General features: G+C 37.3%; 1 protein-coding gene across 25 annotated transcripts in view; it reads right to left on the bottom strand.

Annotated features, from left to right (window-relative positions):
• Positions 1-23,875, bottom strand: part of CHRM3 (cholinergic receptor muscarinic 3) — a 285,519-nt gene that overhangs the window by 107,997 nt on the left and 153,647 nt on the right. Inside the window, exon 3 of one of the 25 annotated variants that reach the window (XR_011094654.1) lies at positions 22,628-23,161. The exons of 22 other annotated variants lie outside the window; for them this stretch is intronic. The gene's annotated coding sequence lies outside the window, so the exon portion shown is untranslated. Of the gene's footprint in view, positions 1-22,627; positions 23,162-23,875 lie in introns of those variants that run through there. 2 more of the 25 variants (XR_011094647.1, XR_011094648.1) reach the window with 2 other exon arrangements.

The following is a 23,875-nucleotide window of genomic DNA, read 5'->3' as shown; positions in this document are numbered from 1 at the left end:
AAGGTGGTGGGAGTGTACCAAAGGTGATAAATATACTTCAGGCCCTCTTTACACACAAGAAACTAATTTGCAGCTGCTCAGTTGCATGCAAGCGTCTTCCCAGGCTACACTCATGTCTGGCTGGCTGCCAGACTGTTTTAGCAGCGAGAAGTAAAAATGAACTTCCTTACCCGTTTATTTTCCTTAAAGTGGTGGCTTCCCATTTTATGCAGATTGTGAGATAACAAGGTGACCTCCCCAGCTGCACTTTCACGAGCTCACCCCTCCTTCCCTTCACAGCTCTCCACCTCTTCACTGCTGTTCACAGCCACGTCCACAGTGGAACTGCAATACCCACATTTCTTTACACTAAGATGATTTTTATTTTCCACTTCCAAACCTATTTAATGCCTGTTCTCAACTGAATTCAAAAGTCTGGGAGAGATTAAAAGCCACGAAGAAAGTGTTAATCAAGCCTCACCTGTAATTGTATCAGGAATAACACACATAAGAATTAGGTGCAAATATGACAGTCTAGATCCCACATAAACAGAGTTCAAATTCAATGGCACATGGACAACAAAGACATCCATCTTGGTTCTGTTCACTGACTTCTCGTCAGATAACGTTTGACTAAAACTCTCCAATGGTTTACACCTACAAGATAAACTGAGAATGAAGAATAAATACATATAGAGAAATTTAACCACAAAGGGAGATGCTGACAGATTTTGCACAGCCCAGATCTGACCTATGCCAAGGGTTTATAGTGGCATTGCTTTTTGATCCTTCAATGTCGTCTCTTACTTCCATTGTAGGACAGGATTCACCAAGAGTTGGATTATTCACCCACTAATGGGGAACGTGCTGGGATTAGACTGATGGGAGACAAGGTAGTTTTACCCTACTGATAATGTGTTGTTGCACTTATGTCAGAGCTTGAAAGTGCTTGATACTCCTGGAAATTTGGCCAAGGCCACTCAGAAAAAAGCCTGGAAGGCAATTTAGGTCTGAGGATCCCCAGTCCTTAGCTTTTAGCAATACAGGTAGAATTTTGATTAGATTAAATAGGAGCTTCTCTCTGCTTAGTTCCTGGCTGCATTTTTAGCACAAGTAGATAAATCTACAGCATGTCAAGAAATCTGAAAAGCTTTTATACATGGTTTTCAAGAAAATTATGCACGTACATTGAATCATTCCTTCCTGCTCTGTTTTCATGGGCTCCGATAACAATCTTTGAAATCAGATAAAATTACAAGTGCACATTCATGATTAACTTTATTTAATTAGCAAACACCTAGAAATCAATTATTAAATTGTCACCTAATTAGCAGGAATATTAAGCTGTGAGAAGTAATCAGTGAGAGAAACTTCAGAGAGGGATGAGAAAAACAGTGCAGACCGAGTGCAGAGCAAAATTCAGTACCATTGAAGAGGAATTGTTTTCTAGTGCAAGTCAGGGGGATATTTAGTAAAAGCAGCTTCTGTAAAACTCCACAACCCCAGGCTTCCTTGCAAGTATAAGAACAAATGAGTGGAGCTGCAGTACCTCAATGTTGTGGTACTGCACCATGTCCACAGCCCAAGAGCTCAGGAGTAATAGGAAATTCTATTTTCTATGTATTTTAATAACATTATATGATCTGGAAGACCCTTTTTAGCCATATTCTACAGAGACAGCAATTCTATTCCTTCCCTGTTTCATCTTCCTTTGAAATCTTGGCTCAGACATGGAAACATCTAGAGGTTCTGGTGAACAGGGTGGGCAGGCTATTGGCACAATTACAAATTCTTTTGCTGAAAAGGATCAGATCTTTGCAAGAAATCCTAAGGCCATAATTTTGGATGGTAATATTATAAATCAAAAGCAATATGATAAAGAGCCTCTGAGTTGTGCTTCACCATTACCATTCTTTTTAATATTAAAGAATGCACACCATAAATCATTTGGGGGGGAGGGAGGGAGGATTGATTAAAATTTGCATTTCCTGACCAGCTTATTGCATGAGCATATGCATCCAGGTGGAGGGTGGGTGCTGTTTTCGGAGCAGAGTGGTTGGACTCGCCTACCATTCAGCTGATTTAATCCTGACAGCAGGTATCTCGCTCAATTTGTGGAGGACAAAAACAGATCAATCTCCTGGTGGATAGGGTAGTAAAGGAATTGCACTTAATGTTTTGTTTTTAAAACAGATTATTCCAGTAATGCAATTTCATTGGCATACATCTAATGAGGAAAACAAACAAACCAGCATTATTGCTTCCTTTTTACCTTCCTCAAGTGAAATACCTTGTAGAACTATCTTTATTCATCTTCTCTTTGATACCAGTACTTGAAACATTAAGTCTTTCTGTTGGATGAGTGGAAAAACGCTACTCAGATAAGTGGGAGTTCTAAAAACTAAAATTGTGCAGTGCTCTTCATATGCAAAATCATTTATTCTTTTGATATGCAGTGCATAGAACAATTCCCTTAAGTATTAGTGTTTCTGGCTCAATGTGAATTTGGCTTTATCTCTCCTCAGTATTACTCATCTAACAAAATCAGACTGGCACAAATGGCACTATGCATCGTTCCTTGTAATGCTTCTGCTGTTAAGGCCTGTTTTAGTCTGCATTCACCAGAGATTTCCGTCTATGCAGTAACACAGGTAAATGAAAGGAAAATCTGGTGTCTGAAAATCTTTACAACACCTTAACGTAGCATATCTTCATAACATGGAAAAGTGAAGATGTATTTTCAAAAAGCAAGTACCTACGAATATTTATGCTGAAATAAAACTTTTAGAACAGACCCAAAGCCTGTCAGCAGTTGTTACCAAGACCATCAGGCACTTAAGATGATCACTGATATGTTCCGGGGTAATGAGCTGGAAACTTCAGCACCAACTACCTTGCTCAACTGCACAGCAAACAACTCTCAGGTAAAAGAAAACTTCTCGTTCTCCAGACTACCCTTTGAGAAGGCTACTGAGAAAAGTCCAAGAGCTAAAAGCTCTAACGGCTTCAGAATGAAATACAAGGGCTATTCTGAACACTCCAAAGTACTCACAACATGTTCTGCATTTCCCAGACTACAGAGCTGATGGGAAACTACAAGCTGGAAAAAGAAGTGTTCTCAGTCCTACAGGACTAGATTCTACAGAATCTAGTGCCTTTTTTCCTGATGGGGGAACATCACAAGAACAATCATTTATGCAAATTATATACCAGGTTTTGAAACCTATTCTTAATTTAAGTATTTGGCAAGGCATGTGATAAGCAGGTGTCTAATGCAGAAGCCATCTGATTACCTGACTACCTCAGTCTTTGACCAGAAAGGATAGCCTCTGTAAATATCCTGGATGATGCAATGCCTATACATTTGTGTCAGAGTAGTTTTTTTACAATCTGGTTTTGTTTATGAAATTATGCTTCCTACAGAGGATGTTATTTTTTCACAGGATGAGAATGGTTCATAGTCATATCAAATGCCACTGAAGAAGCTTTATTGCTGTGCTTGAACTGTACTTGGCTTTGCTGGAAATGTTGGTTCAGGTGGACCTCTCCTTGCAGACTTCAATACTGTACTTACTACGTTACTGTATGACATTTAACAAAAAGCTCTGAATTAAACAGTGGTAGCTAGTCAATGTTGTTATCCTAAGAATGGATGTGAAACAAAATACAGTTAGATGTTTTTTCCTACTGCTAAAATATCCATGAAAATTCACTGTAATATGCATCTAGATAAGCCTGTTTGTGTGTGATGCTGCAAATCAGAGTTCAGCTGAAATGGGTGGAATGACTCCACCTGTACCAAAACTATGCCAGGGGTTTCCTTTTCAGACAGGTTTGAGGTTTTATCTTGTGCTTTTTGTGCTTTTTTTAAAGTAATTGTCATTCACAGCACCAAACAACAGTTTGCTGCTCTATTAATGGACACTTCTGCTTGATACACCACTGTGCTCTATGGAAAGCAGGTGTATTATGTACTCAGCAAAATGGTAATAGCTTTCTTTTTTTTTTTTTTTTTTTTTTAAATTTCAAACACATTTATCCTCTCTTAGGTGAACCATGACGGTTTTACTCTGCTTGGTTACTTGTATGAATTCAGTAATGTAAAGATTTGAATTTAGGTTTATAAAATAGCTAAAATATCAGAATTCATATAGCTAAAGTTATATTTTATAATAATATCCTATTATTTAGAAAAACAGTTCCAAAGGACATACGCACTTTTTTATAACAAATACATAGAATATATATAGATGTAAACTATTTTATACCACTGTGAATTTCATCAAATATTATGTTTACATGTGTGAATATAGACGCATGCATTTGAAATACATCTATGAATATTTTAAAGGTTTACACACCAGCATCAGTAGACAGGCTCATTCATTTTCGCTTGGACAACATCACAATGTTTTGTGCATTACCGAGGCTTTAATCATTTCTATAATTTCATTTAAACAGCTCACTCCATGTATTTTTAAATTAATCTGATCCTCTGGTACTCTGAAGAGCAGCAAAAACTCAAGGTGTTCAACATTTTAAAATCTCAGCAATAAGGAGAATTCTAGAATTTTGCAACTAGCTTTTGTCAAACAAAGAAAATCCAAAACCATTGTAGTTTTGAAGAAAACTATGACAAATAAATGGATTGACTTTGCTTTGATCAGAATTTGTAATTTTTCTTGCTGTATTTTACACCAAACTGCAAGATCAGCCATCCAGAATAACTACCATGATGAAGAAAATATATCCTCCTGTTGTACAGATACAATAAACTATACAAATGAAAGAATGCCCCCCTCCTACAAAACAACAGCAACAAAGAAAGTAGGTGGAGAAAATATTTATTTTTATTTATTTACTTACTTTTTTTTTAAAAGACAATCAGCTGAAATCCCTTTCAGGCTTATCTCCTTGAATAGGGGATTATCTACTTCTCATGCAATACTAAATATGATAATAAAAAAAACACATACTGCCTTGTTTCAGCACACAAAGAGAAACTGCTGGTCTTTGAGCTGAAATAAAAGCACCGAGAATACACTGAGCACTGCTGCTGCTGAACATCTTGCACAGAAAAAAAATCTTCATACAGGGAATTCATAGTTCTGCCCCACTAAAATATTACATTTACTGTAATATAACAGATTTCAGGAAGAACCTGTCACAGGCTTCCTTCTGCATCTAAGATGTGCAATGCCAATTTTTCTACACAAAACCAACACGATGTCACAACAGGCCCACATGGCAGTTCATCCTGTAATTGCATATAACATTTACTACATATTTAATATACAGACAGCAAGTGTTTCCCTCTCTTCCCCTTAACAGGCACATGCTGAAGGAATTCTGAAAGACGTTTTTTGGTATGCCAGTGATACAGCAATCCCCAAACCACAGAGGTCAGCTGCCACGGTTCAGTATTAAAATTGTCAGATGAAGTGGTAGGAATTACCTGGTGTGGCTTGATAAAGATCAGCTTACTTCAGATCTAATCTAGGGACCATGTACAGATAGCTACATGGTAGAGAAATAGCAAATATTACAGGACCAGAAGCACAACAGGAGGAACAAGCCATGAACTTAAAGCATTACACCTATTATTTCTACTTAGCATAAGAAATGTAACACTATTTTTTTCTGTGCCATACTAAATGAGATGAGTACTCTGAAATTTAAAACTTCCAGAGTTCTGCTTTGAAAAAAAAAACTGAAAATGTCTAATTTTGTGCAAATCTAATTCAAATTATTATAGGATTGGCATAAGTTCCCAAACTCTCCCACTCTCCCTCATGTGAGAAATCTCCCAAATGGACACTACAGTTCTCAGTGTGAAAACTACTCCATTTGCCATCTGCCCCCACCCCCCATCCCCCAGCTTCTTAAATTTACTGAATATTCAGTACTGAATTAGTGAATTTCATGAAAATACAGTCCATAAGAAAAAGATGCGAAGAAACACTTCCATCAATGCCTATAGATCAGAGGAAAACACAGAAATGTCCAATCAATATTGGGGATTTGGACATTGAGATTTCTCAGAAGACTGAAATCATGACCTCCCGCAAACAATTCCAGCCGTGCACATTTGTGCCTCCTGGAGAGCAAGCAAAACTTCTGGATAAATGGCATAGGGATTCATCAAAACTTCGAGTTTTGTTTTGCCAGAAGTATGTATATTATCAGATAAAGCAACCAGTTCTGTCTCCTGCACCTTCCTGAAAAGCCATGAGGTTTCTGCTCCTGGATGGAGACGTGCCTGTTTTGACCTTTTGAACAGCTTCCCTTTTGGAGCTGAAACATTTTGCAATGGCTATTTTCTGGGGAAAGGTTTGCATTATAATATTAAAATTATCAATGAATATTAAAAATAAAATTAATTTTGCATTGGGAAAAAAAGATAGCAGGTATTACTTTCACAGCCTGCCCCAGGAATCAGCAATGGTGAGGTGGTGGTTATTTATCACATTATATTAAATGCATTATCTTAGAATCAGGAAAAAGTAGCCACAGGATTAAAAGGGAGAGGGAGAGGGAGAGTTGTTATAATGACCAGTATTTCACAAAAATAAAATAAAGCTTTTTGATTTAGGATCAAAGGATTTGAGTGCCAACACTTGTGGAAATATAACATGAACAAGAATAGAGTAAATATTCTGTCATCCTGAGAAATAAAATTTAGCAGATAAATATCATATACTACAATACATCTAAGTCATCAGCCATTTTGCCTACATGGAGACAAGTTGAATCCTTAGGACAACTGCTAAGGTACAACAGTAAAATTAAGGTTATTCCAGCACTGATGTATATACAGAAACAGTTCTATGGTTGTTCTTTATTACTACTCATAGCAGTGCTAAACAGTGGTGATGGATAAATAGATAATATTTACCCTTTTTTTAAGAACCAATCTCTCTGCTAAGTATAAGGAATAAATTCAGAACACAACAAATACCATGATAAAGTGTTTCATTAAGTAGGCTCTTTCTGGAACAGCTGGGAGGTCATGAAAGATTGAACTTCTTTCCACCAATCTCAATACAACTGGAAAACCAACTAGGATAAACACCTAGCTCAGTTCTCAGTCACATGCATCCAACATAGGTAGTATTGCTTTTATTACGCATCGAAGACTAAACTGATGTACAGCTCAGAAAGCTTTGCTGGCCAGTGGCACACTGTGGCAGGAGCCATACACACGCGCATGCACACTTCTTGTGATGATAAAGCAACCACATGCAATGTTGAGTTCTCAGTGGCAAAAAGATGATTTGCATCACTTCCTTGGCAGAGACACAAAATGAAGAAGAAAAATAATCCCAGGGTTTCTGCTGCGAAACCCAAACAATAGTCATTCAATGCAGAATCTTTTTTTATAATCTAATACTATTTAGTATTAGCAATCTTATAACATGCAGTGTTATAAGTTCTGCAGATATTCATCAACCAAAAAAAAAGGAAGAAAAAAAAAGTGATGATGAAATACTGTTTTGGCTCTAAGTCTTCTTTTAAATAGAAAATGAAGATGATTTAAATTTTCCCACAGATTTTGTATATACAAGTCAGGCTCCAAACCAAACCCAAGAGACTGAAGAATAAAACACTTTCCCAGAAACATATAAATACTTTGAATCAAGTGACATAGTCACATGCAATGTAGGTACCATCACTTTTACTCTGCATTCAAGTGTAAACTGATGTTTGCCTCTGGAATTTATGCAGCAATAATGCTAACAGCCCTCTATGAAAGCCCAGGTCTGCGTTCAGTCCAGAGTTTCATTTGTTCACTCAACTGCAGCGCATGAGATTTAACAGGAACAGAGATGCCACACCAGCATACATCTGTGCTCTGTGGTATGTCCTGTGTAAGGGAAATTTACCTCTACCTTTAGAAATAATTCAGTTGTTTGTTTGATTAGGTGCTTCTTAGTGCAAAAATATGCCTTAAAGAAGGAAAAACATCAAATAAAATGACGACAAAGAAAGAACCCCAAACCTGTTAACAGAGGCAGTATCACAGATACAATTCTTTGGTTTTCTCTGACACCCTGCCCTGGAATCATGATTTCAGAGGTGCAATTTTATTGAATTGTAATCACTTTGAGGGAGGAAATATTTTATATACATATATTAGATTTATTTTATTTGGTGCAGTAGTACAAAATATAACATTATTTGTATGTTATGCCCATTAAAACTACCAACTGATTATAAAATAGTTGGTCTGACAATAATTTGGTCCTGACAATTACACAGCTTTTCTCCTAGTGACTGATGAAAAGGTGGAATTAACTCTGAATAATCCATGAATAAGTTAAAAGATACAAAACAGAAAATATATACAAGGACCCAAAGTGGTTCAGCAGAAACTGAAGGCAAACCAATAAAAGGATTTTGAAAATATGGAACTCTTTCAGGTCTTTGGGAAGAGTAATTGTAGCATTTGGAATACATTAAATATAATTTGATAAATCCTAAGATTAGGAACTCTTAAACCTTTCTTATTGTGGACAGCATATAATGCAATGAGTTAAATTTTATCTTTCTCTTTGTCCATATAAAGCAATACCTGTTCAGTGTCACTGCAGTAAGCTCTTCTTATAACAATAAGTATTACTTGCGAAATCTACCATAGATTAGTATTTTTATTGCATATACTCACTTTAATCATATCCTAAATTTTCCAGGCAGAAAGAGAAATGAATTTGCTGTACTAGGTATGAGCATAGAAATAGGAAATTTATGGTTGTTGATTATAATGTTATTGTTTTGCCCTCTCTGTTTTCTATTTTAAATAATAAGATAGGCAATAGTAATATAAAATTAATGAACATAAACAAAAGTAAGAGATGTAGGTGGTTACAACAATTTTAAGCACTGCACTGATTAAAAAAAAAAAAAAGGTTTATTCTTAGAACCTACTGTAAATGATACTGACTGTATTATGAAGTGGTGTCAACATATTGTCTGCAATATACAAGATCCAGGAAAAATATAACTTTCCTTTGTACCTTGAAACACTTTCTGACTGTGAGCTCTGCAGGCAGACCACACAAGTTTGTAAAGTCTACTTTTACTTTATGTATTTCTGTTTTTAATCCACAGCAGGGTATTCTGAGCAATATTTAAGGGTCTGAAACATGCGAGAGTCTTGCAGAAGTGGGGAATCAGCATCATCACGATGTACCAGCCCTGCCCTGCAGGAGCATGATTTGAACCTCATCCTCATGCCCAGTGTCCTGCTGACACCCGCTACAGACGCCTGAGTCTTCCCGGTAACAGTTCTCATCCCAGAGGTATTTTTTGCCTCCTGCTTCAGCTGATCTCCAGTTACAAATGAAATAATGCTGTAACGCAGATGTGTTTACATAATATCAGTACTAAATAAGTCCTAACAAACAAAACTAGACAACCACCCAAAAAAAAAACACAACAGAAACACCCCAAAGGTCAAGTTTATCATTCATCAAAGTCCAGCAAAACAGTGGTTTAGCTTTTGTTTTCTTAAGTTTAAAAATGTTGTAATGTCATATAAATACATCTTGGTTATTGAATTTTTAATTTGTAATTTGAGATGGGAGAGCAGGAAAGATCAGTAGAGAGATGATTATTTTATGTATCAATTTTGTTTTAAGACCACAGTTTCCACTTATTTTCATCCAGGGAGAAATATACAACTGTTTTACTCCCATTTAATGAGAGTGAAAGGGGTAAATATGTTCCTCAGAAACTGAATTTGTAAAGTGAAAGGTTATTTGGTATCAACAGCTGTTGTATCAACAGAAGCAGTGGACAAATAGGCCATCTTGATGACACAAATGCTAAACATGGATCTTGAAGAGTTAAGTGTTTTCAAGAACACTTAAAAAATAACCCAAAACCTCCAAAAACTAAACAAAACATGAAAGGCCAACAAAATCAAACATAGATGATTTCTAATTTGAAAGGGGCCACACACAAATTCTACCTTATGTTGAAGCACCCAGTTTATTATTAAATTCTGCTTCACAATAGCGCAGCATACAATTAGGAGGGGAGCTCACATAGAAATATTCATTTATTTGACTGCATATATATCACTTAAAGACACCTTTTTTTAAAGGGAACTGAGCAGGAGTAGTGAAGATGCAAGGCTTGTACATATCAACTGTGTAAACTGTGTACCAAACTGCAGCCCAGAGCAGACAGAGAGTAAAGCATCCAGCAAGCTCATACAGAGCAAAAAGCAGGAAAATAAATGCCTCTGGAGGTGCAGAACAACACAGAGCAACTTCCTGGCACAGTGTAATACTGAACTGTGTTAGCAGGCACACTGTTTCTGTCATTGCTGCTTAGTTTATTAGCTGGCAAAATCAAGCCTCTGAAGCTTGAGAACTCCAGAAGAGCCATCTTCTACTTGGCCTAGGAGTAAGCTTCCCAGTGGAATAGCTCAGACATATTCTCTGAGATGTCTCAGAGATGCCATTGTGGTTCAAATTTTATAGTTTGAGGTTGCAGACTAATTAAAAATGTATTCTGGCTGTGTTCAAAATTGCTTTGACATTTTAGATGTATTATATGAAAGACAAACATCAGGACTTGCTGTATATTCCCTGGACTGGACTTTTTAGAGAGAAAGAAAGCCTAAGAGAAGCCTGCAAATATTTTCATGGATTAAGGCACTGCAGAGTACTTGGCGTAATTTAAAATCTAATACGGCCAATATCAGTATTGCTTGTAGAGCACGTTACTCTAAATTAAAAGGAACCCAGTGTATTATCACACTGAAGACTCTTAAGGTATGCTTATCTCACACCTACCTTTAAGTGTATCTACAGAATATTGAGATTAACCAAGATACGCAAAAAGTATTTTATTATTGTTTTCTGTTCCAATGCTTAAGCTGAGCAATAGCTATCTGATTCCATTTGGCTGAAAACTCGTTGAAACGGTGAGTGCACAGGCCCCATGAAATCAATGCAAGAATAGCGCTAGCAGTCCATTTGGTATTCCCTGTTCAACTAACACTCTAGAAGCTGTAATAGTTACATTGGCAAAGAGACTAGGCTGATGATATTGGAGGCTAATGACAGCTGCAGTAACACAAAATTCAGCGGTAGTTAACATACTAGCTGTATAGCTTGTCTGAGGTATGGAGTAGATATGTAGGCTAATAACTTGAACTGAACTCTCCGATTGTCCCATACTCAGTAAATCTAACCCAGCCGTGAGATGTTTATATGAGGCACATTGTCTTGAATGATTACAATGCAGATACAGCTACCAATTTATCATAGTCTGGTAGATAAAAACTCCACATCCTATTTTGAAAACAGAGCAACAGCTGTTTTACAGGCCTTTTCATGATTCCACCACACTCTTTTCACCTTGCTAATTGAAAGCTAAGAAGGGAAAACGAGTAACTCACAAATTTTAAATTGATCTTTGAGATGAACTATGCATATACATATATATTTTTAATCAGTGCCTTAGTTCTTTTTATGTTAAATGTCAATGCTATCAACCAAGATGCTTGGCAAAATAGAACCAATTTATCTGGCATCGCTAGTAGGTCAAGGGAGGTGATTGTCCCGCTCTACTCTGCGCTGGTGCGGCCTCACCTCAAGTACTGTGTGCAGTTCTGGGCACCACAGTATAAAAAGGACATGAAACTGTTGGAGAGTGTCCAGAGGAGGGCTACGAAGATGGTGAAAGGCCTGGAGGGGAAGACGTACGAGGAACGGCTGAGGGCACTGGGCCTGTTCAGCCTGGAGAAGAGGAGGCTGAGGGGAGACCTCATTGCAGTCTACAACTTCCTCATAAGGGGGTGTCGAGAGGCAGGAGACCTTTTCTCCATTAACACCAGCGACAGGACCCGTGGGAACGGAGTTAAGCTGAGGCAGGGGAAGTTTAGGCTTGACATCAGGAGGGGGTTCTTCACAGAGAGAGTGGTTGCACACTGGAACAGGCTCCCCAGGGAAGTGGTCACTGCACCGAGCCTGTCTGAATTTAAGAAGAGATTGGACTGTGCACTTAGTCACATGGTCTGAACTTTTGGGTAGACCTGTGCGGTGTCAAGAGTTGGACTTGATGATCCTTAAGGGTCTCTTCCAACTCAGGATATTCTATGATTCTATGATTCTATCTCTAAAGATGAGACCTAAACATATCATCACCTAAGCAGGAACAATGCTGACTATAATTATTAAAAATAACAGTTACTGCATACTAAGAGGACAGCAGCTCCAAGGAGATCGCTGTTCTCAGTGCTACCACTGAGGCTCTCACATTGGTCTCTTGGGTGGCTTTCACTCCTGCAAGGTGCTTCACACAAAGAGCGCAAGCAGGGAAGTATTGATTCAATGAAATCTACAAGCAAGCAAGGCTAAAAACATGACTAAGTACCAAGGGCACCAATAGCCCCTTGACAATGCAAGCTGCCTTAAGGCACTTCATAGTTCTTCATTTACCTGCAGTATCAGCAGAATCTGCCCATCACTGTCCTACTTTCAGACCTCACAGTGTTGCAGAACTTTATGTCCCTCATAAGAAGTTCATACGTGGTAGAATGGGTAAGTTAATCTCCTTCTATTGAAACAATTAAAGATCTGTCAAAAAAACGTCCAGAGACAAAACTGCATTGCAACAGCATTAAAATGACAACAGCAACTTCTAACAAGTTTTGACAAATTATTTACAGGTAGAAATTCCTAGTTTACTCTTAAGAAATTTTATAGAAGATTAGAAGATTATTCTAATTTTTACTTAAAGTGTGGATTTAAGCAAACAAATCAGACAAAATTTTATAACCATATTTTGCCTATATAATTTAATAATAACAACAGCAGTACAAACTCTACTGCAGGAAATTACAGTCACCTGCATGATAACTATTCAGAAGGAAAACAATGTGCAGTGGTGTAATAGGCTACTAAGCATCATTGAATATTTTTTACGTTGATGAAAAATGCTAGATCTCTGTAAACTGAAACTATTTCAGTTTGTAGCAAGGTGTCATTTAGATTCCTCCTTAGTTTTGTAGAGTTTTAGAGCTCAAGATATCTTTCGAGTTTCATATACAAGCTACAATTACTCCACAATCTCACAATGGACATAGCCAAAGCAATTATACTTTGATCTGAAATCCTGCTGAGAATACCTTGGAAACTGAGCTGTGTTCTGGAATTTGGCAAATGCCTGAAAAGAGTTTTCAAAACATACAACATATGAACAACAAACTACTACCACTACAGAGCTGTGGCTATACTACTAAAATGGTTATAGCCATAATCAGTGGCTAATGCATCAGATTAAGGTGAAATCTCTCGTTAACTAAAGCAGCAAATTGTGGACAGCTGCTTCCATGGTAAACAAAATCCTACCTAGTTTATGGTTTATTTTTCAATGTTTTGCTCTATCAACGATGCAAATTATTAAAAAAAAAAAAAAAATCCATCCAAGATGCTCCTGAGGATCCATTTCTGTCATGAAATAGAACTGTGAAAGGCATAAAAGCGCTAAGTAGAATAAATTAGTAAAGGTAATGCAAACACTGCAAATCTGTTTAAGCTCCACCAAAGACAGATACATCTATACTTTTAAAATGCAGCATCCTCTTAGAACTTGATGTGGCAACTAGAAGAGAGAGAACTATGTGAGTTTCCACTGAGAGTTGTAAATCAATGTGGCGACAAATATAACCTCAAACATTTTTTTATAACAAATCTTGTATGTCTCTTACAGTCTTTTTTGTAATCACTGCCATATATATGATAAATTACTCCTGCTACCTACAGATAGTTATACTGTCTCATTTACAGTTATTTCTTTCCATTCTATCCCATTTCTGGCTATAACAGCAAATTTAGAAATGCCATTCATTAGTAAAAAAAAAAATTTAAAAAAAGCAGTAGAATACAGACATATGGTACATATTAACTTTACGCTGATAAGAAGTAGGACAAATAACATTACATAATGACTGGCAGCAAAACAAAGGAATAATCCAGGACATCTAATGGATATAACAGAGAAGTAGATTTTTTTTCTGATAACATAGGTCACTGCCATTTAAAATCATGGACATATTTAGACTCATACATTTATCCTAACTGTCCCACTTGCTGCACCACACAGAGACCTGTTTCCTACTACAGTTTTTCCCACTTCACATATTTCAGTACAGACCCTCACATGTATTAAAGTAGCTAATTCCCGAGGAAGCAAGAGACAGTAATGAGAACCTAAGCTAGTCATGCTGCTGAGTGCCAAGAGAAAATGGAAATGTACATAGAATCACTAAATCATTTAGGTTGGAAAAGACCTCTAAGATTGTCAAGTCCAACCATTAACCTAGCACTGCCAAGGCTACCACTAAACCCTGTCCCTAAGCACCACATCTGCATGTCTTTCGAATACTTCCAGGGATGGTGACTCAATCACTTCCCTGGGCAGCCTGTTCCAATGCTCTACCATCCTTTCTGTGAAGAATTTTTTCCTAATATCCTAACCCTTCCCTGGAGCAATTTGAGGCTGTTTCCTCTTGTCCTATTGCTTGTTGCTTGGGAGCAGAGACTGATCCCCACCACGCAACAACCTCCTTTGAGGTAATTGCACAGCGTGATAAGGTCTCCCCTGAGCTTCCTTTTCTCTAGACTAAACAATCTCATTTCCCTCAGCCACTCCTCATAAGCAGCATGTTCTATAGAGCCTTCACCAGCTTTGTTGCCCTTCTTTGGACATGCTCCAGGGCCTTGATGTCCTTCTTGTGGTGAGGGGTCCAAAACTGAACACAGTACTTGAGCTGCGGCCTAACCAGAGCTGAATAAAGGGGGGACAATCACTTCCCTGGTGCTGCTGGCCACCCTATTCCTGATACAAGTCAAGATGTTGTTGGCCTTCTTGGCCACTTGAGCACGCTGCTGGCTTGTATTCAGCTGGCTGTTGACTAATACCCCCAGGTCTCCTTCTGCTGGGCAGCTTTCCAGCCACACTCCCCACAACCTGTAGCACTGTATGGGGTTGTTGTGCCTCAAGTGCAAGGCCCAGCACTTGGCCGTTATGAACTTCATAAAGATGGCCTTGGCACCATTGGTCCAGCCTATCCAGATCCCTCTGCAGAGCCTTCCTACCCAGCTCCTGCCCAACTTGTTGCCATCTGCAAACTTACTGAGGGTGCCCTCAATCCGCTCATTCAAATCATTTGATAAAGATACTGAAGAGAACTGGCCGCAGTAGTGAGCCCTGGGGAACAACACTAGTGACTGGCTTCCAGCTGTATTTAACTCCATTCACCACAGCCATTCACACATTGATAAGAGGGCAAAAAAGCAGTTGGGCAGATATAGCAGAGACCATTTATGATGAGGAGTCCAAATCTCTCTGGGGGTGTTAAAGTCTGGGGTTCTGGTTTGATCTAGAATAAAACCTGGATCAAATATATAATTTATGATTGAGTTTTCTTAATTTCTGCAAAGTCTAGAAGAGGTGGTGCTGCCTGGAGTATCTGACCTTTGAATCTTTCAAACCATGCTTAAGGTAAGCCAGAAGAAAACGAAGAGTTACCCACTTTTGTCCCTACTCCTCTGAAGTCAGTCTGCCTTCAGATCATTTGTTGGCTCAGCTTCTTTGGCTAGGTGTTGGCATAATGTATTTTTTTAGGAAAAAAAAATAATCATAATGGATCAGAAAGTCATTTAAATTATAACAATGAACATTATAATTTAAATGTTCAACTAAAACAACTGAAAATTATGGAGGAAATTAACCTGTAAACAAGCTAATCTAATCACTGGCGTGACTAGCCTTAGCTCCAGTTGAAGATAGATGTTTTCTTTTGGGACCTGTCCTCTTGCTCCTAAAATCTCTCTGCAAGCACACAAAGACACAATCTGACAACAGCTTTCAAATAGCTCTGCTCAGAAAAAAGAGTCAGAGGAAAAAATCTTCACAGTCCCAGGGATAGGGACATTATGAAAACAACATTTAAAAATACAGCTATCTCTATGAATGAAAACAAAAACAAACAAACAAACAAAAAAAAAGCAAATTTTTCTGCCCATCATCCTTTTATTTTTTAAATCCATCTATTATTTGCATTTTTTTCCCTTTTCTCACAAAGAATATTCAAGTTAGAATAGGTTACTGTATATTACACTAAAAATAATTTTAAAAGGGCATTGACTTGGGAATAAGATGGCATGGATCATATTTACTGTATTTCCCCATCATTTCTGTAGCTTCCAGAATGGCAAAACAGAGAAAATAAAAACAAGAACATGGGTCGCAGCATGTCAATAAGATTCCTCACAGAAGTCCACAGACATAAAGTCTAGTGTCCGTCAAGCCAGACAAAAATATATCTTTTTGATAGTGTGTTCATTTGTAGTGCGCAGACATTAATCCATCTAGAATATCTACATTAAAATGATGAATAAGAAAAGTAGAAACAGGAATAACAAAGCAATGAAATGCTAAGATATGTTTTAACTTTGAAATGCAGCCAATGATTTTCCTTTGTGTAACAGGCAGAGAGGTGTTTTGAACAGGCATAAGAGTACAGGCTTACCTTAAGTCCATCTCTGAAAATTTCTGGGGAAGCCGAAGAGCTTGATCCTAAACTTTTGGCAGATTAGAAGGGTTTGCTACATTATGCAAGTGCAACATCCTTGGTCTGTAAGGGAAGTCTGAGAATGGCTCATACACAAATGGTGCAAGAGTAATATACCATATCAAACCCTTGCAAAGGGTCTACGAAATTACTTTTGACTAGGGGTAGAGCAGACTGGTAATTATAGTGATTGTCTCAAAAGATAATATGGGATGCAAGTAAGAATCATTGTACAGATCTAGCAACACATTTCTTAACCAGAAAGAGAGCAATACGACAACTGTGGTAAAGAAGTGACTCTACATTCTCTGGAGCTTTCTGAGCATTTATATGAAGATGTCACTGTGTTCACTCTTTCAATCTGAAACATGGGAAAAGGAAGTGAAATGTTATTTGCTGTACTGAGACCACCTTTAATAACTCAAGCGCATACCCAGGTAGATCTTACTGGAAAACCTCCTTGCACATCCCAACACATTTGAAAGTTCATGGCTGCTATATTTTTCTTTTTTTCTCTAGGACAGAAGAGAGAATATAATTTTCAAAAATACAAATAGGATACACAGACTTATCTTTACAAAACTATCTACTAATACAAGGTCTGGAGCTTTTAATGGAGAATACAGAGGTATTAAATCAAACCTTCTTGACTGATATAAACCAAAGACTGTCTCCTACACCCACTGTGAGTGAGAAAAAAGCAACTGCTTTTTTTTTCTGAGACTGACTGACCTTTCATTACTCCTGTTGGTGCTTTCAGTACCTGGGTTTCCCTCCTCAAAGAAAATTTCATTGAAACCAGGTTGCTCCTATTTTCACATACAGACAATAGTGCCATGCACTCACAAACTTTATTCTTAACTACACTGCCTAAATTTAACTAAAATCATTTAATTTCCTCCTTATATCCTCTGTATACATGCTGAGGCTGAATAAGATTCTGAGCTTTCATAAAATATTCCTAGTATTTAAAGTTATGCAGCCTCAGCTATCTCTGAAATACATTATAGTAAGTTTTTCTTTGGTAGCACTTGTAGGAAAAAAAAAAAAGTATAATTGGAGATATCATAAGGCAGCAATGAATAGAAAGTAATGGACTGACAGCAAGTTCAAAGACCCTCAACTACAGGTGATAAAGCATGAAAGATGACAGGTGGAAGAAACTTTATTTGACTATCTGAATCCCCAAAATTTGAAGACTAACAGCCAGCAACAGAGTCTTTTGGCCTGAAGACTGAACAAGTATGTTTTGAAGATTCAGAAGAATCTTTATGATATCATGTTGATGCAACTTTTTTGAAGATCCTTTTTTAGGATATTATTTCATTCTAGGGAACTGGAAACCAGAGTTAACATTTTGTTTACTTAACAGGTGACTTCGCTCCAACAGAATCAGCAACAGGAGATAAAGCTGACAAATTTAAAATATCCCTTGCGTAATTCTTTGCTTTGATAAATATTTTATTTCTTCTCCACCTTTTGAAAGGAAGTCTTTCTTCAATAGATTTTAACCTGATAGTTGGGTACATGAACGGCAGTAAGATTACAGCAGCATTTGTAATATGTCAGAGATTTTGCTTTGCTATCTAAGAAATCTTGAGTAGGGTGGAGGTTTCTGATGCCTCTCAATGCAAAAAAGCAAGCAATTTTGTCCTTCATTCACAGTATCTCCTCCTGCAAGTTCATGAGCAGTAGATGAGCCCTGTGAGAGTTAATGTTTGCTTATTAGTTTCCTAAAGCTCTTTGACTACCTCCAATCTAAAAAATTCCCCTGAGTTGTCTAGGAAGGGACAGACAGAAGCATTGTTTTTTGAAGGAAAGCAATTTACAGAGGAAATTTCATGCAGAACAAAAGTGGGGACTTCAGCATCACATGGCATGCAATAGGGAATAGAAAAGAATACTGCATGATATTTTCAGCTTCACAAGAAAAAGTCATAAGAACTAATGGAAGTATCACTTAATGGGCAGTTCCCTAAACATGATTATATTTTGGCAATGTATTGTTCAGGCTGACCCATCTGGGAGTGGTATTTCAAGTTGTCCTCTAGGGACTTGGTCTTTTTACAAACATACGACTTTACTTCTTTGGCATAATAGAAATTTCTTTGTGGATACTGATTACATGGGAAGTAGAGTAAGACTTCCTAGAAATTAGCTAGAAACTGAGAAATGGATTCCCACAGAAACAAAGAGCAAGCACAACCATGCCACAGAATTTCTTATCCGTCTTTAGAAGTATGGAAACAGAACAGAATGCAATATTGGAAATGTTTCTTTGTGTATGTGATAAGCAATCAACTAATATCCAAAAGATGTTGCAATATCTCTATGAGAAGGACAGAGTTAAAAGTTATCAAGAACAGCATCTGGCAAGCAATCAACATTGCCACCATAAAACAAGAAGTGCTTTGTGTTTGCAAACACTATTGATTACTAGATAAGAGTGTGTATTATGAAACAAATTTAGAAAAGTCCCTAAATAAACCCTGATTAAGAGTTTCACCATATGCTCTACTGTTTTCCTGTTTCAGCACTCATAGCAGGAAATAGTTTACTAAAAAGCCCTAAACATTTAGAATGATTGATCCTTACTGTAGAGATCAGGAAGGACTCTGAGCATAGTATTACAACTAAAGATTTTGTTTCTAAAGATTTTTTTTTTCACTAAACTAGAATTTACTTTACAGCTAGTAAAATGGAACAATGAAATGATATCGGTATTAAACAGCTGTAATTTCATGTTATGCAATTTTTTTGCTTCAGCAACATTACCCCTTTTACTACCTCCCAGCTTGCACTGCTAGCTTAATAGTCTGTTGTAAGGAGTCATGCTTTGCACAGATCACATTTCCATCATGTTGATTTTGTAGCATTTCTTCCTTGAAATACTCATCTATGGCAACCAGTTGAACTACTTTAAAATCATATTGAAACTTAGATCATATCTGCTCCAGTTCACTTGTCAGGTACCTCTGTGGAGGGCCAAGCACAGCAACAAGATGTCCTGATACCGGCACCCACAGACGACAGAGCCATGCTTGCCTTCAGAGAGCTCTGCTCTCATGTCCTTGCCTACTGAGATCTAATCTGAGCTAGCAATCTCCCACAGTTTATCCATGCTTCCTATCCATTATTATCAGAAGTTGCAGATAAATGTCACCTGTATTATTCTGAGATTAACAGTGTCATACAGATGTTCTGCTTCATTCAGCCTGTTGCATTTTTTGAAACACACGTATAACCCCATTCAGTCTCTGTCAGCTAGATGTCCGTGGTTTTCTAAGGGATGTGTTTGCCCAAATAAAAGGACTGATTGTGTTTGTTTGTTTCTGATGAAAAATAGATGAGGAGGACTATCCAGACCATCCTGGTTTTCATACATCTTCACAAAGGTGAGAAATGAAGGAACAGCTTTTCCCAGGGCAATAACTGCTGCTGCTACTCAGCTGCCTGTAAATGGGGCAGAAAAATCTCAGGTTCATGCCCCTTCCACTGGCACAAAGCTCATCAAACTGTCTCTGCTCCGACTCAAAAAAATAACTTTTTCTGCACCCTCCAAAGAGAAGGATGTAGCATTTCCCCCATCCTCTCCTAGGGCAGTGCCGCTGTACACAGGTGCCCTCGGGAGCACCCAGTAAATCACATCATTCCCCTCCCTGGCCCCTTCCTCACTTACAGCTTAGTGCGCAGCCATTACCGACATCTTCTAAGTTTGCTATTCTGGGAGAGGAAACTCTCAGAAACGTCATTCTATTTTAAAAATTATCTAAAACATCATGTTGAAAGTTTAATCTGCTGCCTTAGACATCTCCAGAAACCCAGCACCCAATTTCACTCCCCCAAATCTGCTTCATGAAGACACTGCTATTACATCTGTCTTATAAAAACAGGATATTAATCAACTTGTACCCTCCTTTATTTTCTTATATAAACGTTTATATTTAATTAATGAAAAGTAAACATCTGGCTATTATTTGGCACGTTCTTTCCATCCATGACAACAATCACATGATGACTGAATGGATGAAAATCTACATGTATAGTTAACTATTAGCCAGAGCACTGAAAAGAGATGAAAAAGGAGCAGTACTGAAGCCAAAACATTATGATGTTATCTGCTTTTATGTGGGAAAATTTCTGATACTCTTCTGAAAATAGATTTATCTAGATAGCTCACAGGAACAATTCATTCCTAGATTCATCATGTCACTATCTGGTTAAGTTATTTATATTATGTTAGTGTGAAAGCCTCTGAGTCAGTTAAAAAAATGAAGCATCAATTTTCAAGAACAATTTTTGATGCAAAAATGTGTGAAGTATCTAATCACGGTTAACTTTAAAAGTCTGTTTATGATGACAATGTTTAGACTGACTATAATGAAAGCGTGTTATTACATTTCACCACAAATTAAAAACAAAAAGTCTTAATTTATACAAATAGGATACACTATTGTTTTCAAGAAAACTTATACAGAAGTCTGAATACACACTGCAGTCTTTCTGTCCAGCGAGTTAACAGGAAACAAAGGGCAGTCACCTGTTCTTCTGAATTGCTATTACCATTGCTTATTAAGCCCCACAAAAGTGGAACAATAGAATTCCGTTCATTTTAAACTTGTAGTCATGAGGGAAAATGTAGAAACAAATAAATACATACACACATAAATATTACTGACAAGGAAAAGGGTGCTTTTGTCTTAACTTGCAGGGAACTTTCTAAATCAAATACTTTGGAAATAAATAATCCTAAATTTTGGGATCTTTACACTCAAAACTGAACTAGAAATTCAAAGCTGAGTATTTCTGCTGCAAGTATCCTGAATGAAAAAGAACTGGTCTTAAAGGAGCCAACCAGAAATTGTTTGTATTTTTCTTCAATACCTGACTTACAATCCTCTTGGTTCCCATGCTGAAATAATGGATACTCCTCACTACCCCACAGAGATACAGTCAGTTTGTACACAATTCTTTAAAGCAAAAATGTAGAGGGATTTATAGCCACAGAAAATAGCTTTGAGATGTAATCACTAAGGTAGAAAAACCTAGACTCCCTGGAAGCACAGGCTTGAATTCTGGTAGGCTCATCCTTTCATCTTTCAGAGGCAGATTAAATTCTGTGTAGCTTAACATATAGTCCTCCACAGGACTTTTAAAAGATGAAGTCCTATCTTCTTTAAGTGTAGTTAAATATAATATCTTTACTCTTTTTCATTTATTTTCTTAAAAATAAGTCTTAGCAACTTTATTTTTTTTTCCCCTGAGGATATTTCTCTTTTTCAAGGCAGCTCTCCACCTTCTTTGTCTTGAAGGTTTTGAAGCTTTATTCCCTCAATTTTCAACTTTAGCATAAATGACAGACACTGCTGTAATTATTGTACTACTCCACAGGCAGCATCACCAGAAATCAGAGCCCGGACAAATACAGACAATTTTTCAAGCTTTGCTCTTTTCTTTAAATTGCCATAGCTAAAAAGCCTCATTGGAACTATTACAATTTAACACTTTTTTTTAAAAAGAGGAAGAAACCTAAGCAAATACCCCACTAATTATTGACCCTTTCCAACAAATCTTTATCTGTACTGGAAAATGGTCTGAGCAAACTAGTAACAATGGCTACTACTGAGTTTGAGCTTGAATTTGTAGAGCTCAAACTGCTGATACATATGACAAATAGTCAGGCTGGTATGTGTGTGGACTGTGGATCTACTTTAAGCATACAATGTCATCTGATGATATAACCCTTTATGCTCTTTGGGACAGTTTGTTCCAAATTGTCTTCAGGAAGAACTGTCCCAATTGTCTTCAGCCATTACAGATAGCCACAAAATTGCTAACAGGACCTCAAAATATAAAATTTTAAGGCTAGAAAGAAAAGGGGTTGTATAGATTGGTAGTCTTGAGGTTTCTGAGTTTCCCCTAGATAATAAGAATAATAATAAGAAAAAGGATTTGTCAATAGTTCAAATCTTTCTTAATGTCAGCTGGGTTTTAGGCATATAATCCAAATAGTCCCCAAAAGACAGATGCATAAAGATAATGAACAATAATAATCATTTAGAGAAGGTAATACCTTGGCAAAAAACACATAATACCCACTCTTCAAAAGATACCTGAAAAGTCATTTTTTTTCAGCATAATTTTACAAATTTCTATTTCACTAACTTATTTAGATATGTTTACACAGCATCTTGGTTTTCCTTTTTGCATGCTGTTTTCACAGACTAAAATTTCATGTGTTCAAGTTCATGATGACACTTGCTTTAAGTAAACTTATTTTTTATTTATAAACTGAAGACTCAGAACTTCCAAAGACAGACAAAGTATCCACATAATATAATGTCACTAACAAACTACATGTCAAAATATTGCCTCTCAAGCCTTCTGCTGCGAGTCAGCCAAGCTGGGAAATGCCAGCTGATGAGCAGCCCAGTATGTGCTTTTCAGACCAATGGAGCCTCCAGCTGTTCAAAACCACAGTCACACCGGAGCTGCAATAACCTTAGAAAAAGTGGTGCAGAAGGTAATGCCTGGAGCTCACAAGAAAATCAGAAATTAGGCTGAATGGTCTCCTCTTGTAAGCTGTGTTGCCTGCAACACAATACATACATATTACAATGGTTGCATAGGAAATGTTCAATGAATATATACAGGAACCTGAGACCCAGGTCACCAGACCCTGCAGATGTCACAGAGTAGTGAAAAAATCTCTAAGGAAATACTAAAATGTCGGAAGAGATGAACTGAAAGAAATCTTGAAAATATTTTGTCATACTTCAGGTTACAAATATAAGCAGAGGGCATTTGGGTCACTGAGTTCAAGACCTTGCCACCATGCTACAGAGAGCTCTGCTCTGGGCTGTACAACTTGCCTATCGAAGCTCTGCAATACTTTGTCTTGGGACTCCCCTGGGCAAGAGTCCGATACTGTAAATTTTATTTCAGTACTATCTGCTCAAAACTTCTACCAAGGTCTGCACATAAAACCAAGGAATTATTAGTCAAAACTATTTCAAATATTTTAGAGGAAATCATTAAATTTCAGAAAATAAAAGCCAGTCCTTAGAACCTAGCAGAAACACAAGACAGACAGAAAACAGACAGTTGATTTGGACAGAAAGTTCACCAGCATATCTCCTCACTATCTTACAGGCAATAACTTTTTCAATACTATCCCTCTGACAATATATAGAAATAGATGTGAAAAAATGAAATATGTGACCAGTGCTTTTTAGCCAAGTGATGAGAACTATCACTAGAACTATTACTAGAGAACTATCACTAGAATCTTCACCGTTTAGGATG

This window comes from Anas acuta, chromosome 3, assembly GCF_963932015.1.
Source record: "Anas acuta chromosome 3, bAnaAcu1.1, whole genome shotgun sequence".
Classification (NCBI taxonomy): Eukaryota; Metazoa; Chordata; class Aves; order Anseriformes; family Anatidae; genus Anas; species Anas acuta.
Note: the sequence above shows the minus strand (reverse complement) of the source record. Positions and strands in the feature narration are given on the sequence as shown.